General features: G+C 40.7%; 1 pseudogene; it reads left to right on the top strand.

The window, feature by feature from the left end:
* The first annotated feature begins 1,520 nt into the window (after positions 1-1,520).
* On the top strand, positions 1,521-14,636 carry LOC101148360 (mas-related G-protein coupled receptor member X3-like; annotated as a pseudogene).
* The last annotated feature ends 87 nt before the right edge of the window (positions 14,637-14,723 follow it).

Below are 14,723 nucleotides of genomic sequence, written 5' to 3'. Positions count from 1 at the left end.
ACTTCAAGGGATCACCCCATGGGACAAAAGAATCTGAACAGCAGCCCTTGAGCCCCAGATCTTCCCTCTGACATAGTCTACCCAAATGAGAAGGAACCAGAAAAACAATTCTGATATGACAAAACAAGGTTCTTTCACACCCTCCAAAAATCAAGCTAGCTCACCAGCAATGGATCCAAACCAAGAAAAGATCTCTGAATTGCCACAAAAAAAGAATTCAGAAGGTCGATTATTAAGCTACTCAAGGAGGCACCAGAGACAGGTGAATACCAACTCAAAGAAATATTTTAAATGTTACAGGATATGGGCAGAAAAAATTCCCTAGAGAAATAGACAGCATAAATTTAGAAAATTACAGCTTCTGAAAATGAAGGACATAGAGAAATGCAAAATACACTGGAAAATCTGAATAGAATCAAACAAGCAGAAGAAAGAACTTCAGAGTTGGAAAACAAGGCTTTCAAATTAACCCAATATGACAAAGGCAAATAAAAAATAACTTAAAAAAAATGAACAAATCCTCCAAGAAATTTGGGATGTTAAATGACCAAATCTAAGAATAATTGGAGTTCCCAATATGTTAAATGACCAAACGTAAGACTAATTGGTGTTCCTGAGGAAGAAGAAAAATCTAAAAGTTGGGAAAACATATTTGAGGGAATAATCAAGGAAAATTTCTCTGGCCTTGCTAGAGATCTAGACACCCAAATACAAGAAGCTCAAAAAACATCCCATAAAATTCATCACAGAAAGACCACCACCTAGGCACACAGTCATCACATTATAGAAAGTCAAGATGAAGGAAAGAACCTTAACAGTGGTGAGGCAAAAGCACGAGGTAATCTATAAAGGAAAACATATCAAATTAACAGCAGATTTCTCAGCAGAAACCCTACAAGCTAGAAGGGATTGGGGCCCCATCTTTAGCCTCCTTAAACAAAACCATTACCAGGCAAGAATATTGTATCCAATGAAACTAAGCTTCATAAATGAAGGAAAGATGCAGTCTTTTTTAGACAAACAAAGGCTGAGAGATTTCCCCACTACCAAACCAGCACTACACGAACTACTGAAAGGAGCTCTAAATCTTCAAATAAAACCTTGAAATACACCAAAATAGAACCTTGTCAGAGATTAAATCTCACAGGACCTATAAAACAGTAACATGATGAAAAAAATAAGGTATTCAGACAACTAGCATTATGAATAGAATAACACCTCACATCTCAATACTAACACTGTAAAGGGGTGGGAAAAGTCCACTCAAATGGACACTAAACGTGAGCAGGAGCTATTCTTATATCTTATATTCTTATTCTTATGTCAGAAAAAAGAGACTTTAAAGCAACAACAGTTAAAGACAAAGACAGGTATTATGTTGTGGCTGACTGCCACAACCACTACTTGAGATGGTCACTACAACAGTTACTACTGTTACTACTTGAGACCGTCATTACGGCAGTTACTACCTGAGATCATCATTACAGCAGTTACTACTGTTACTGCTTGAGACCGTCCTTATGACTGAACGAAGGGACAAATGTAGAAATGATAACAACAACAACAAAAAACTTTTAGGGAAAGGCAAGACGGAGAGAAGAGAAGATCTCCCTACTCCTAGTGAGCAAAGGCCACCACCCGAGCTTCTCAGAGCTTCATATTTATTGGGTAACAAGAGCAAGGAGGAGGTAACAATTGTTCAGCTGCTTAATTGATCACAGGTTCATATTACTACTGATAGGCTTCAATTGTGCCTAATCATAAGAAATACTTGTGCAGTCTCCAACATCTCCTTTTTGTTTTTAAATTAATTGAGCAAGGCAATTGCAGGCTGTGCAGCCCTTAATTGCCAGTTGGTGATCCAGCTTAATTTTTCTTAGCCCTTATTCAAAATGGAGTCACTCTGGTTTGAATGCTTCTTTCATATTTCCCCCTTCCCTTTCACGAGAGGACCCTTAATCCTAAGAGTTGCAGAAGGATGAAGGCCCATCTTCTGCAACTTCTTCTTGCTGAATAGAGACAATGATATTCCTGCTTAACTATTAGGGTCTCGTATTCAGGGTAGAGAGGAGCCCAGTCAGAAAGCATTGGTCCGTTAAGCATTGATTGTACCTCTGAGTTCCAGCAAAAGGTGAAACCTTGGTGCTCCAGCGGTTTCTCAGCTTCCTGTGTGGTTTTCTTGATCTGTCCCCATATTATGGTGGTTGATGTCAACGTGACTCTGGTCGGTCCTCCTTCTGTCTTCGCTTCCGAATTCAACTGGCTTATGGCTCGTACTGGGGGAACCAGGCCTGTAGTTGGAATTCATGGGTCCCTCCAGTCTCCCATTCCATGGTCACACACATCTTGAAGGCACCCGCATGGCTTGTTCATCTCCTGCAAAAACACAAGCATACCCTCATCCCCACCCTAGTAAAGCTACTGAAACAGAAGCAAAGGTTTTGTGGCTGTAGCCAGGAGGTATGCTGTTGCTGAAGCATTTGTTCCACAGACAGTAACTCAGCTTCTGCCTCTTTGGTTAATTACCGTGGGGTAAAACTTTCCATTCATAATGAGAGACAGGCTCTTTCTGATTAAAGGAGACACAGAAAAAGCAAATTGAGGCTTATCCTTCTTGTAAACCATCCTCAAGATCTATTACCATGAGAGACCAGTCTCTTGCTCCCACATCCATAAGCCCACAAAACTTAACTGCACAAGTGGGTCTATGAGAAGCTATGGATTGTGTAGATAAATCTCTCTCCTAGTTGCACTTCCAAATCCCTGACCTCCTTATGTAGAGAAGGGTACAACTTAAAGGGAACAAGCAACAGTTGAGCAACATATTCTCCTGGTTCAAAAACCCAAAGATCTTGTGACATTACCACTACCTGAATTTCTCCTTCACAATCAAAATCAACAACTCCTGGGCCTGTAAGTTAAGACAACTTTTACCAAAATCAATCCCAAGTATTTTGTTTGCAAAGATCCCCAATATCAATGTGAATCTTAGTGAGTTCGTTTTTTTCAATTAATATAATTTGTTCTGGAGGGGATCTAATCCTGCATTTCCAGATGTTCCTGGGGAAAGGGAATCAGCGTGCCTCCAGAAACCCACCCCTGAGACAGAGTTAGGGCCTGGATGGGGAAATGCCTTCATAGTTTGAGGTGCCCAGGTCCAGGCCCCCTTCTCAGCTTCCCAACAGGGGGTGCCATTTTGATGAAATTTTGAGTGACACTGATTAGCCCAATGATTTATTTTATTGCGATGAGGGCAAAGTCCTGGCGTTTTTTTCTGTTGAGAGGGGAACTGTGTTACAAGATCACTTTTGTCCAGTGGTCTGGTAGTGTTCTTTTTTGAAACATCCAATTTTTCTACACTTATAACACTTTCCCACTTTAGGGCTTGACCCTTGGCTTCCTTTATATCTGTCAGCTACCAAATTAGCCATTGCCTGAGTCAATACTGCAGAGCAATGAAACTCAATTCCCACATCTTGACAGGCTCCGAAAAAACCTCCCAAGTCCTCTGCACATCTCACAGGTGCCAGTGCACGTTACAATCCATGAAAGCCAAAGCTAAAGTCAGCCTTTCGGTAGCCACAAAAGAAGACGGTACAAGCCAATTTTCATCCTCCCTCTCCTGATCATCCTACAGCACTTTGGATAGGTGCTGTAGGTGTAGCAAAAAATTCTCTCAAACCCTGAAATAACAAAAAGGTGGTACATACCAAACTCCAAACAAAAAAGAAAATAAACAGAAACAACCAAATTCTTCCTCATGTTACTCTGATTCAAAAACTTCCCGTTCTTTGTACCTCTAGGGCACTGACCAGTACCTTTTTAGAGCACTGACCTTATGTTGCTCCTGGCAGACTTGTGATGGGGTTTCTCATTTGTCTTTGTCTAGTTGGTTTTAGATTTTTCTGGGCTTTAGTTTTTTCTGTTCCAGCAGATCTTCCTCATTCAAGTCCCTATAGGACCCTATCTATCCCTATCTGTCCGTGTCTGTCCCTGCAAATCTTTGCTAGTCTTTGCTTGTCTCTACTTGTGTACCTCTTTAGGGCATTGACCTTATATTTCTAGTCTTTGCTAGTCTATCTATCCCTATCTGTCCCTATGGTACCTGTTAGTTCCTGCAAGTTCCTGCAAGTCCCTGTCTTTCCCTACCTATCTCTACTTACTTATCTCTACTTACTTATCTCTATTCGTTTCGATTTATCTCTATTTCTGTTTATCTCTATTTATCCCTGCAGGCCTCTTCAGGTCCCTTCAGGTCTCTTCAGGTCTCTTTGTCCCTGATAGTCCTTGTTAGTGTGCCGCTTGTGGCTGACTGCCACAACTACTACTTGAGATGGTCACTACAGCAGTTACTACTGTTATGGCTTGAGACCATCATTCAGCAATTACTGTTACTGCTTGAGACCGTCATTATGACTGAACGAAGGGACAAATGTAGAAATGATAACCAAAAAAAAAAAAAAAAAACTGTTTTAAGGAAAGGCAACATGAGGAGAAGAGAGAAGAGAAAAAGAAAAGAGCTCCCTGCTTCTAGTGAGCAAAGGCCACTGCCCGAGCTTCTCAGCCCTTCATATTTATTGGGTAACAAGAGCAAGGAGGAGGAGGTAACGATTGGTCAGCTGCTTCATTGATCACAGGTTCATATTGTTACTGACAGGCTTCAATTTTGCCTAATCGTAAGAAACATTTATGCAGCCTCCAACATTATATAATGATAAAAGGTCTAGTCCAACAGGAAAATATTAGAATCCTAAATATATATGCACCTAACACTGGAGCTCCCAAGTTTACAAAAACAGTTGCCACTAGACTTAAGAAATGAGATAGACGGTAACACAATAATAGTGTGGGACCTCAATACTCCACTGACAGCACTAGACAGGTCATCAAGACAAAAAGCCAGAAAAGAAACAATGGATTTAAACTATACCCTAGGACAAATTAACAGATATTTACAGAACAGTCTACCCAACGACTGCAGAATGTACATTCTATTCATCAGCACATGGAATATTCTCCAAGATAGACCGTACAATAGGCCGCAAAACAAGTCTCAAATTTAAGAAAATCAAAATTGTAGCAAGTACTCTCTCAGACTGCAGTGGAATAAAATTGGAAATCAACTCCAAAAGGAACATTCAAAACCACGCAAATACATGGAAATTGAATAAACTGCTCCTGAACAATCACTGGATCAATAATTAAATCAAGATGGAAATTAAAAAATTCTATGAACTGAACCATAATAGTGACAAAATCTATTAAAAGCTCTGGGATACAGCAAAAGTGATGCTAAAGGGAAAGTTTATAGCATTAAATGCACATATCAAAATGTCTGAAAAAGCACAAATAGACAATCTAAGGTCACACCTCAAGGAGCCAGAGAAGCAAGACCAAACTAAACCCAAACCCAGCAGAAGAAAAGAAATAACAAAGATCAGAGCAGAATTAAATGATACTGAAACAAACAAACAAACAAAAGATAAGTGAAACAGAAGCTGGTTCTTTGAAAACATAAACAAAATTGACAGACCATTGATGAGTGTAGCCAATAAAAGAACAGAGAGGGTCCAACTAAGCTCAATTAGAAATGAAACAGGAGATATTACAACCAATACCACAGAAATACAAAAGATCATTCAAGGCTATTGTGAATGCCTTTACATACACAAACCGGAAAACCTAGAGGATATTCATAAATTCCTGGAAATATACAAACCTCTTAGATTAATCCAAGAAGAAATAGAAACTCTGAACGGGCCAATAAAAAAGCAGTGAGATTGAAATAAAAATTTAAAAAATTGCCAACAAAAAAAGTACAGGACCAGATGGATCCACAGCTGAATTCTATCAGACATTCAAAGAAGAATTGGTACCAATGTTACTGAAACTATTCCAAAATATAGAGAAACAGGGAATTCTGCCAAAAGCATTCTATGACGCCAGTGTCAACCTAATACAAAAAACAGGAAAGGATGTAACAAATAAAGAAAACTACAGACCAGTATCCCTGATGAATATGGATGCAAAAATCCCCAACAAAATACTAGCTAACCCAATCCAACAGCATATCAAAAAGATAATCCACCATTATCAAGTGGGTTTCATACCAGGGATGCAGGGATGGGTTAACGTACACAAGTCAATAAATGTGACACATTGGATAAACAGAATTAAAAACAAAAATTACATGATCATCTCAATAGACACTGAAAAAGCATTTGACAAAATCTAGCATCCGTGTATGATTAAAACCTTCAGCAAAATCAGCATAGAAGGGACATATCTTAACATAGTGAAAGCCACCGATGACAAACCTATAGCCAACATTATACTAAATGGGGAAAAGTTGAAAACATTCTCCCAGAGTTGAAAACATTCTCCCAACACAAAGATGCCCACTTTCACCATTTCTATTCAACATAGTAGTGGAAGTTTTATCCAGAGCAATCAGACAAGAGAAAGAAATCAAGGGCATCCAAATCAGTAAAAAGGAAGTCAAACTGTCCCTGTTCACCAATGATATGAATGTATACCTAGAAAACCCTAAAGACTCATCCAGAAAGCTCCTAGAATTGATACATAAATTCAGTAAAGTTTCAGGGTACAAATTAAGTGCACAAATCAGTAGCACTGCTATACACCAATAGTGATCAAGCTGAGAATCAAATCAAGAACTCAAACCCTTTTACAATAGTTGCAAAAAAAAAAAAAAAACAACTTAGGAATATACCTACCCAGGGAGGTGAAAGACCTCTACAAGAAAACTATGAAACTGCTGAAATCATAGATGACACAAACAAATGGAAATCCACCCCATGCTCATGGATGGGTAAAATCAATATTGTGAAAATGACCATACTGCCAAAAACAATCTACAAATTCAATGCAATTCCCACAAAAATATCATCATCATTCTTCACAAAACTAGAAAAAACAATTCTAAAATTAATACAAAAAAAAACCTGCATAGCCAAAGCAACACTACGCAAAAAGAACAAATCTGGAGGCATCACATTACCTGTCTTTAAACTATACTACAAAGCTAAAGTCCCCAAAACAGCATGGCACAGGCATAAAATTAGGCACATAGACCAATGGAAAAGAATAGAGAATCCAGAAATGAAGCCAAATACTTACAGCCAACTGATTTTTGACAAAGCAAACAAAAACATAAAGTGGGGAAAGGACACCCTATTTAACAAATAGTGCTGAGATCATTGGCAAGCCACATGTAGAAGAATGAAACTGGATCCTCTTCTCTCACCTCATACAAAAATCAACTCAAGATGGATCAAAGACTTAAATATAAGACCTAAAAGCATAAAAATTCTAGAAGATAACCCCAGAAAAACCCTTCTAGACATCCGCTTAGGCAAAGACTTCATGACCAAGAACCCAAAGATAAATGCAACAAAAACAAAAATAAATAGATAGGACTTAATTAAACTAAAAAGCTTTTGCACAGCGAAGGAAATCATCAGCAGAACAAAGAGATAACCCACCGAGTGGGAGATAATCTTCACAAACTATGCATCTGACAAAGGACAAATATCCAGAATCTACAAGGAACTCAAACAAATTAGCAAGAAGAAAACAGTCACATCAAAAAGTGGGCTAAGGGCATGAAGAGAAAATTCTCAAAAGAAGATATACAAATGGCCAACAAACATAATAAAAAATGCTTAACACCAGTAATCATCAGGGAAACGCAAATCAAAACCATAATGCAATGCCACCTTACACCTGCGAGAATGGCCATAATTTAAAAATCTAAAAATAATAGATGTCGGCAGGGATGTGGTGAAAAAGATACACTTTTACACTGCTGGTGGGAATGTAAACTAGCACAACCACTATGGAAAACAGTGTGGAAATTCCTTAAAGAACTAGAAGTAGATCTACAATTTGATCCAGCAATCCCACTCCTGGGTATCTACCCAGAGAAAAAGAAGTCATTTTACAAAAAGGACACTTGCACTTGCAAGTTTATAGCAGCACAATTGCAATTACAAAAATACGGAACCAGCTCAAATGCCCATCAATCACCAAGTGGATAAAGAAAATTATATATATATAGTGTGTGTATGTATATGTGTATGTATATATGTATATGTGTCTGTATATATTTATATATACACACACACACACACACACACACACACACACATACCATGGAATACTACTCAGTCATAAAAAGGAATGAAATAATAGCATTCTCAGCAACCTAGATGCAATTGGAGACCATTATTCTAAGTGAAGTAACTCGGGAATGGAAAACCAAACATCATATGCTCACACTTATAAGTGGGAGCTAAGCTGTGAGGACACAAAGGCATAGAATAATACAATGAACTTTGAGGACTTGGGGGGAAGAATGAAAGAGAGATGAGAGACAAAAGACTACACATTGGGTACAGTATACACTGCTTGGGTGATGGGTGCACCAAAATCTCAGAAATCACCACTAAAGAACTTATGCATGTAACCAAACACCACCTGTTCCCCAAAAACCCATTGAAATACAAATAATAATAAATGATTTGATTTCACAGAACTTAAAAAAAGTTAGCTGTTAAGAGTTGATAAAAGAAGTAAAAGTGAACAGTGTAGCAAGTGGTAGCCTCTAGACAATGGGATTCTAGACTTTCACTTTGCATACACTTCTCTAGCATTTGGAAAGAAAGTATACACATGAATATATTACCACTATAATAAAGAAAACACCAAAAAAATGGTGTCAGGACATTGTCAGCCTTGAATGATCCTATGATCCACTTTTTTCATTATTTATAAAGCCTCATAATGAAAGTTCACATTACTTGATGTGATACCTAGGCCCATAATTGATTTTTAAAATCAGGACAGCAATTACTTACAGGAAGGTGAACAACATGGGACATGATGAGAGAGGCTTATATGTACTGGGTATGGGACAGAGGCCAAGAATCATCTCAGTTGGGATTTGTGTCTCGAACTCCTCTGGCCTCTGATTTGTCCACAGTCCTCATACAGGAAATAACAAGTCTGTCCAGCATCTTCATAAGCCTGGGTTGCTAACCAGTGTTCACTCTAGCTCCCGTAGGCATCCCCTGAATTAAGCAACACAAAAGGGTCCTCTGAAGTTACTGAATCCCAGAAAGGCCCTCCACCTTTACCACAAGGGAGATCTTCACCTCTGGACAAAAGAAAAAGCAAAGACAAGGGTGAGTACCAAGAACTGTCTTCTTTTATAGTCAGTTACAGTTTTAGCTACAAGATCACTTTCCTGCGTTTCCACCTCCGTGCTACATGCAGGGGATCATGATCTTGTTTCATGAAAAGACAAGAGACATGGAGCTTCCTTCTGGAAACCGATTGCTACCAACCCAGTCTGTGTGAGTTCCAAATAGGGTCCCCGCTTCTGATTTATCTCCCCATATCACTTCCTTTATTCCAATCATTCAATCTGCCCTCGTGGAGAGAATGCTACCTCTAACATTCATTTAATGAACAAGGGGATATGCAGGTATTGCTTCCTAGAGCTGAACTGCTGTAGAAGCCAGTTTTGTTGTTTTACTTACTTTTCAAAATTTTTCTTCCTTGCCTATCTGGAAAGTTTCAAGGAAGACATGGATGGTCCAAACTGAAATGATTGAGGAGTGTTTCATGAGGGAAGTATTTACAAAGACATGCAGGGTTAAGGAAAGAGAAAATGCATAGGTCAGTACCCTAAGCAGCAATACCTAGGGGAGCACTAAGTCCTCCCCTAGACTGAAAGGGACAGGGAAGGAGCAGTTATTATTGTCGCCATAGCCATAGCTATATCCATAGGGGTGGGAGAACAAGAGCGGGCAGGTGGAGAAGCCCTGTATGGCCAACACACAGCCACACAGGCTGATATGCTTTGGATCTGTGTCTCCACCCAAATCTCATGTTGATTGTAATTCCCGATGTTGGAAGGAGGGCCTGGTGGGAGATGATTATTAGATCACGGGGATGTTTTCGCATGAATGTTTTAACACCATCCCCCTTTGGTATTGTTGTTGTGACACTGATGAGTTCTCATGATATCTAGTTGTTTAAGAGTGTGTAGCACCTCCTCCCTCTCTCTCTTGCTCCTGCTTTCACCATGTGAGATGCCTCTCTCCCCCTTGGCCTTTCACCATGAATGGAAGCCTCCTGAGGCCTCCTTAGAAGCAGAAGCTGCTATGCTTCCTGTATAGCCTGCAGAGCCATGAGCCAATTAAACCTGTTTTCTTCATAAATTTCCCAGTCTCAGGTATTTCTTTGTAGCAATTCAAGAATGAACTAATACACTGGCAGAGATCCAGGAGGTGGAAATCCCAAGTGGCTCTCCTGCTGTCTTCCAGTCTCCCCCTGGTGTCTCCCAGTGTCTCAATTCCACCAGAAACAAGAATTTAAAAGAATCCCACTGATGTGGTACATAGAAGCCACTCTCTTGGGATGTCAAACAGGATAGAGAAGAATGGAAAGCAAATCCTCCTGGCAACTAAGACTATCCCTCACACCTTCTTATATCCTCCTACTTCCTGTGGTTTTTTCTGTCTAAAGGTGATTGATTCCGGTCTCATTTCAACTCTATCAGACTAATGTTTGGCATGTCCTTCTCTACTGTCACTTCTATGCAGACATGTTTGCATTCATCAAAAATGCATAGAAAATTAAACGTAATTTTTTAAAGAGAGGACATATTTCTTTTGTTTAGAATATAAGTTTGGTTGCTCTCATAAAGACACGAAGTAGAAATATCTTAACAAGAAAGTACAGTTGTGTCTCTGGGTCACTACATTCTGAATCTGCAGATTCAACAAACCACAGGTGGAAACTATTTTAAAAATAAGAATATGGCAGAGTTGTGTATATACTGAGCAGGTATAAACTTGTTTTTTCTTGTCATTACTTCTGAATTGATAGAGTAAAAAAAAGGATTTACATAGCAATTACATTTTGTCAGTTATTCTAAGTAACTTAGAAATTATTTAATGTATCTAGGAGAAAGTGCATAGGTTGTATACAAATATCACATCATTTTGTATAAAGAAATGAGCATCTGCAGATTTTGGTGTGTGCTGAGGTTCCGGAAGCAAGCCCCAATGAATACCCAGAGATGACCATCTTCTAGATCCCAGCTGGAAGCTCCAAGGCATCATAAATCAGAATTCCAAAATTGAAACTCCCCAGTGCCTAGAGAGTTGCCCTCATTTTTGTGATCCTGCATGATTCGCAGCCACATCAGCATTCCAGCATCATGGAAAAGGATGAAAGGAAGGAGAGGCCTTGCTCATTCTATTGATCCCATGAGCCAGGGATCACTTTTGTTCATCTTTCATTGAACAGCACCTGCTCATATGATGGCACCATCATCAAGGAACACTGGGATGTGGGTCTTTGTGCTGCTTTTACACTCTCAGAATTGTTATGTGACCAAAGAGGAAGATGATTATTGGGGCAACCTAGCAGTCTCTTCAGCCCCGCACTGTCTCTGATTCTGTGCTCACATCAAGATTTTTCAAGAACTCCTCAGAAATAATAAATGATGGGACAGAGAACAGTTCAGAAGTCTCAAACAGGGCTCCAGGGACCAGGGACTGGTATTGGACCTGCTTTCCATGTTATGATCTCAAGAAAACCCTTTAATTCTATAGGCCTCGGCTTCATCTTATGTTATATGAGGATAATACCATAGATGGTCTTTAAGAAAGACATGCTAAATGTTGATGATACTACAGTGAAAAAGACAGCTTATGGAGCTTCAGGTTTCATGAGAAAGACAAATATATCATACCCTAAATATAGATGGACAAAGTGTTTAGTGCCCTGAATGTGGATAACAGACGTTCTCCTTTTCCTCCCATTTCCTTTTCGGGCCAATCATGGATATGGCAGCTTGTCTTTCTACTAAAGGTCAGGATGGATACATCAATTCTTGATGTTTCTCTGTACTCCCAGCAGAGGGTGAATCTTCTTTCCACATGGAAGCCTCCTGCCCTTGTGCATTCTTGGGATTCCAGAGCAAAGGTGGCCTCAGGTAGGCAAAAAGGAACTCCTGAATTTGTTCCTAAATGGTTTTCACTTTCCTCTATATTGTTCCCTATTTGATTAGCTTCTTATTCTCTATCTGGAGTTTGTTTAGGTTAGTTTTTTTTTTCAGCCCACAATTTTGAATGCCAACTTGGATTTCACTTGAGAATCACTCTGTTGCTTTACTCCCTCTAACAGGTATAATCGACACAGAGTCGTGCTGGTTCGAAACGGCTGGTCAAAGACTGGATAATGAGTCAGCCCTGCTGGGCTCAACTTCATACTATATAAGTCCCAGGACAAATAATTCATTCTTTTTGTGCTCCAATGCATTATTGGCCATATGGGAATAATACTCATTCTTACCTCCTAGGCTCTTCAGATAATTAAAAGAGGCAATACCTAATAAACTCTCAATCAGCTGCTGTTATTCTCCCAGATTAGACCCAGTCCTCATTCTACAGCTGAAGTCTGCATGAATCTCTCTCTTTATACTCCAAGCCCTATACTAGCCCTATTTCCCTCATTGACTCTGCTAATACAAATATTTTCATCAACAGAGAAATAAGCCACAGATCTACTGAAAGAGAGACGGAAATAGGGTTACATTTTGTATACGGAACAGAACACTTATTAGCCCCCCCATAGATATTCCAACACTTCAATTACTTCCTTCAGTTGCACTCAGACCTCACCCACACTTACTCTTTCCTCTGCTCTATTGCTGAACAGTTCAGCTCAGACCCACACCCTACCCAAACGTTGTGTACAAAAATGCTTCTTGGTGTTCAGCAAAGCTACACTGAGACCTCATGTCAAAGGCACATCAGTGGTCATTTTCTGGTGTTGGGCACACATCAATCATTCTTCTCAACACAGATAGAGCTGTCCACAAATAGATTTCTGATTATTGAAATTCTCTTCATATAATTACAAATGTGTGTTCTAATGCCTTACATTGTGCTTTCATTTTTATTTTCCATTTCACCAAAATCTACCAGTACCATTAGGCTCCTCATGCATGCATTCATTCATTGAATGAATATTTATGAAGAGCACAGTGTGCTGCTCATGGAAATAGGCACTGGGAGTATAAAATGTACAATGCGGTCCTGTCTGCAACAACTGACACACTGAGTTATTTCTCACCCACCAGGCCCAGCCATTTCCACACTTACCCTAGCAAAGTTCTCATTTTCCTCTGCTTCATAATGCATGGTCTTCTTTCCTATCCATGGATGACCAGTCCTAGTCATGAGGGTGTCACAACCACCTCTTTGTGTATCTGAATTCCTCCACCTGAGAGAAATTTCAGGCCCAGGATAGAGTAATCAACGGGTCCACAGCCCTGGCCACTTGAATGGGGGTGTTTTGATCCTAATGTTATTCCCATGTCAGTACAGAACTCGTGTGGCAATAAAGAGAGGTCAGGCTTCAGAGTCAGCAGGAACTGGATTTCAAACTGGATTTGAGGACCCCCACCTTTTGATAGGTGACTTATTCTCTGTGAGCCTCTGTTTCTCTCCTCTTTAAAATGAGAACAGTAAATCCCACATGGCAGGGTAGTGGGGAGAATCAGAGATCAAACAGCTGGTGATCACATCTGGTTTGTGTTCCCAGGGACACCAGACTACGGTTTCTGAGCGTGGATCCAAGCATCCCAGCCTCGGATGCAGAACTGACACCGATTAACAGAACTGAGGAGACTCCTTGCTACAAGCAGACCCTGAGCCTCATGGGGCTGACGTGCATCGTTTCCCTTGTCGGGCTGACAGGAAACGCGGTTGTGCTCTGGCTCCTGGGCTTCCGCATGCGCAGGAACGCCATCTCCATCTGCATCCTCAACCTGGCCGCGGCAGACTTCCTCTTCCTCAGCGGTCACGTTATACGTTCCGCCTCACTCCTCATCAATATCTGTCATCCCATCTCCAAAATCCTCATTCCTGTGATGACCTTTCTATACTTTACAGGCCTGAGCTTTCTGAGTGCCATGAGCACCGAGCGCTGCCTGTGCGTCCTGTGGCCCATCTGGTACCGCTGCCTCCTCCCCCCACACACCTGTCAGCGGTCGTGTGTGTCTTGCTTTGGGCCCTGTCCCTACTGCGGAGCATCCTGGAGTGAATGTTCTGTGACTTCCTGTTTAGTGATGCTGATTCTGTTTGGTGTCAAACATCAGATTTCATCACAGTCGTGTGGCTGATTTTTTTATGTGTGGTTCTCTGTGGGTCCAGCCTGGTCCTGCTGATTAGGATTCTCTGTGGATCCTGGAAGATGCCGCTGACCAGGCTGTACGTGACGATCCTGCTCACAGTGCTAGTCTTCCTACTCCGCAGCCTGCCCTTCGGCATTCGGTGGGCTCTGTCTACTGGGATCCACCTGGATTTGGAAGTCATTTTCTGTCATGTCCATCTAGTTTCCATTTTCCTGTCCCCTCTAAACGGTAGTGCCAACCCCGTCATTTACTTCTTCGTGGGCTCCTTTAGGCAGCGTCAAAATAGGCAGAACCTGAAGCTGGTTCTCCAGAGGGCTCTACAGGACATGCCTGAGGTGAAGGTGGACGGCGGCTTCCTGAGGAAAGCCTGGAGCTGTCGGTAAGCAGATTCGGGCAGTGAGGAAGAGCCTCTGCCCTGTCAGTCAGACGGAACTTTGAGAGCAACACTGCCCTGCCGCCCTTGACAATTACATGCGTTTTCTTAGTG

Source organism: Gorilla gorilla, chromosome 9 (genome assembly GCF_029281585.2).
Source record: "Gorilla gorilla gorilla isolate KB3781 chromosome 9, NHGRI_mGorGor1-v2.1_pri, whole genome shotgun sequence".
Taxonomy (NCBI): Eukaryota; Metazoa; Chordata; class Mammalia; order Primates; family Hominidae; genus Gorilla; species Gorilla gorilla.
This window is presented reverse-complemented; position numbering and strand designations above follow the sequence as displayed.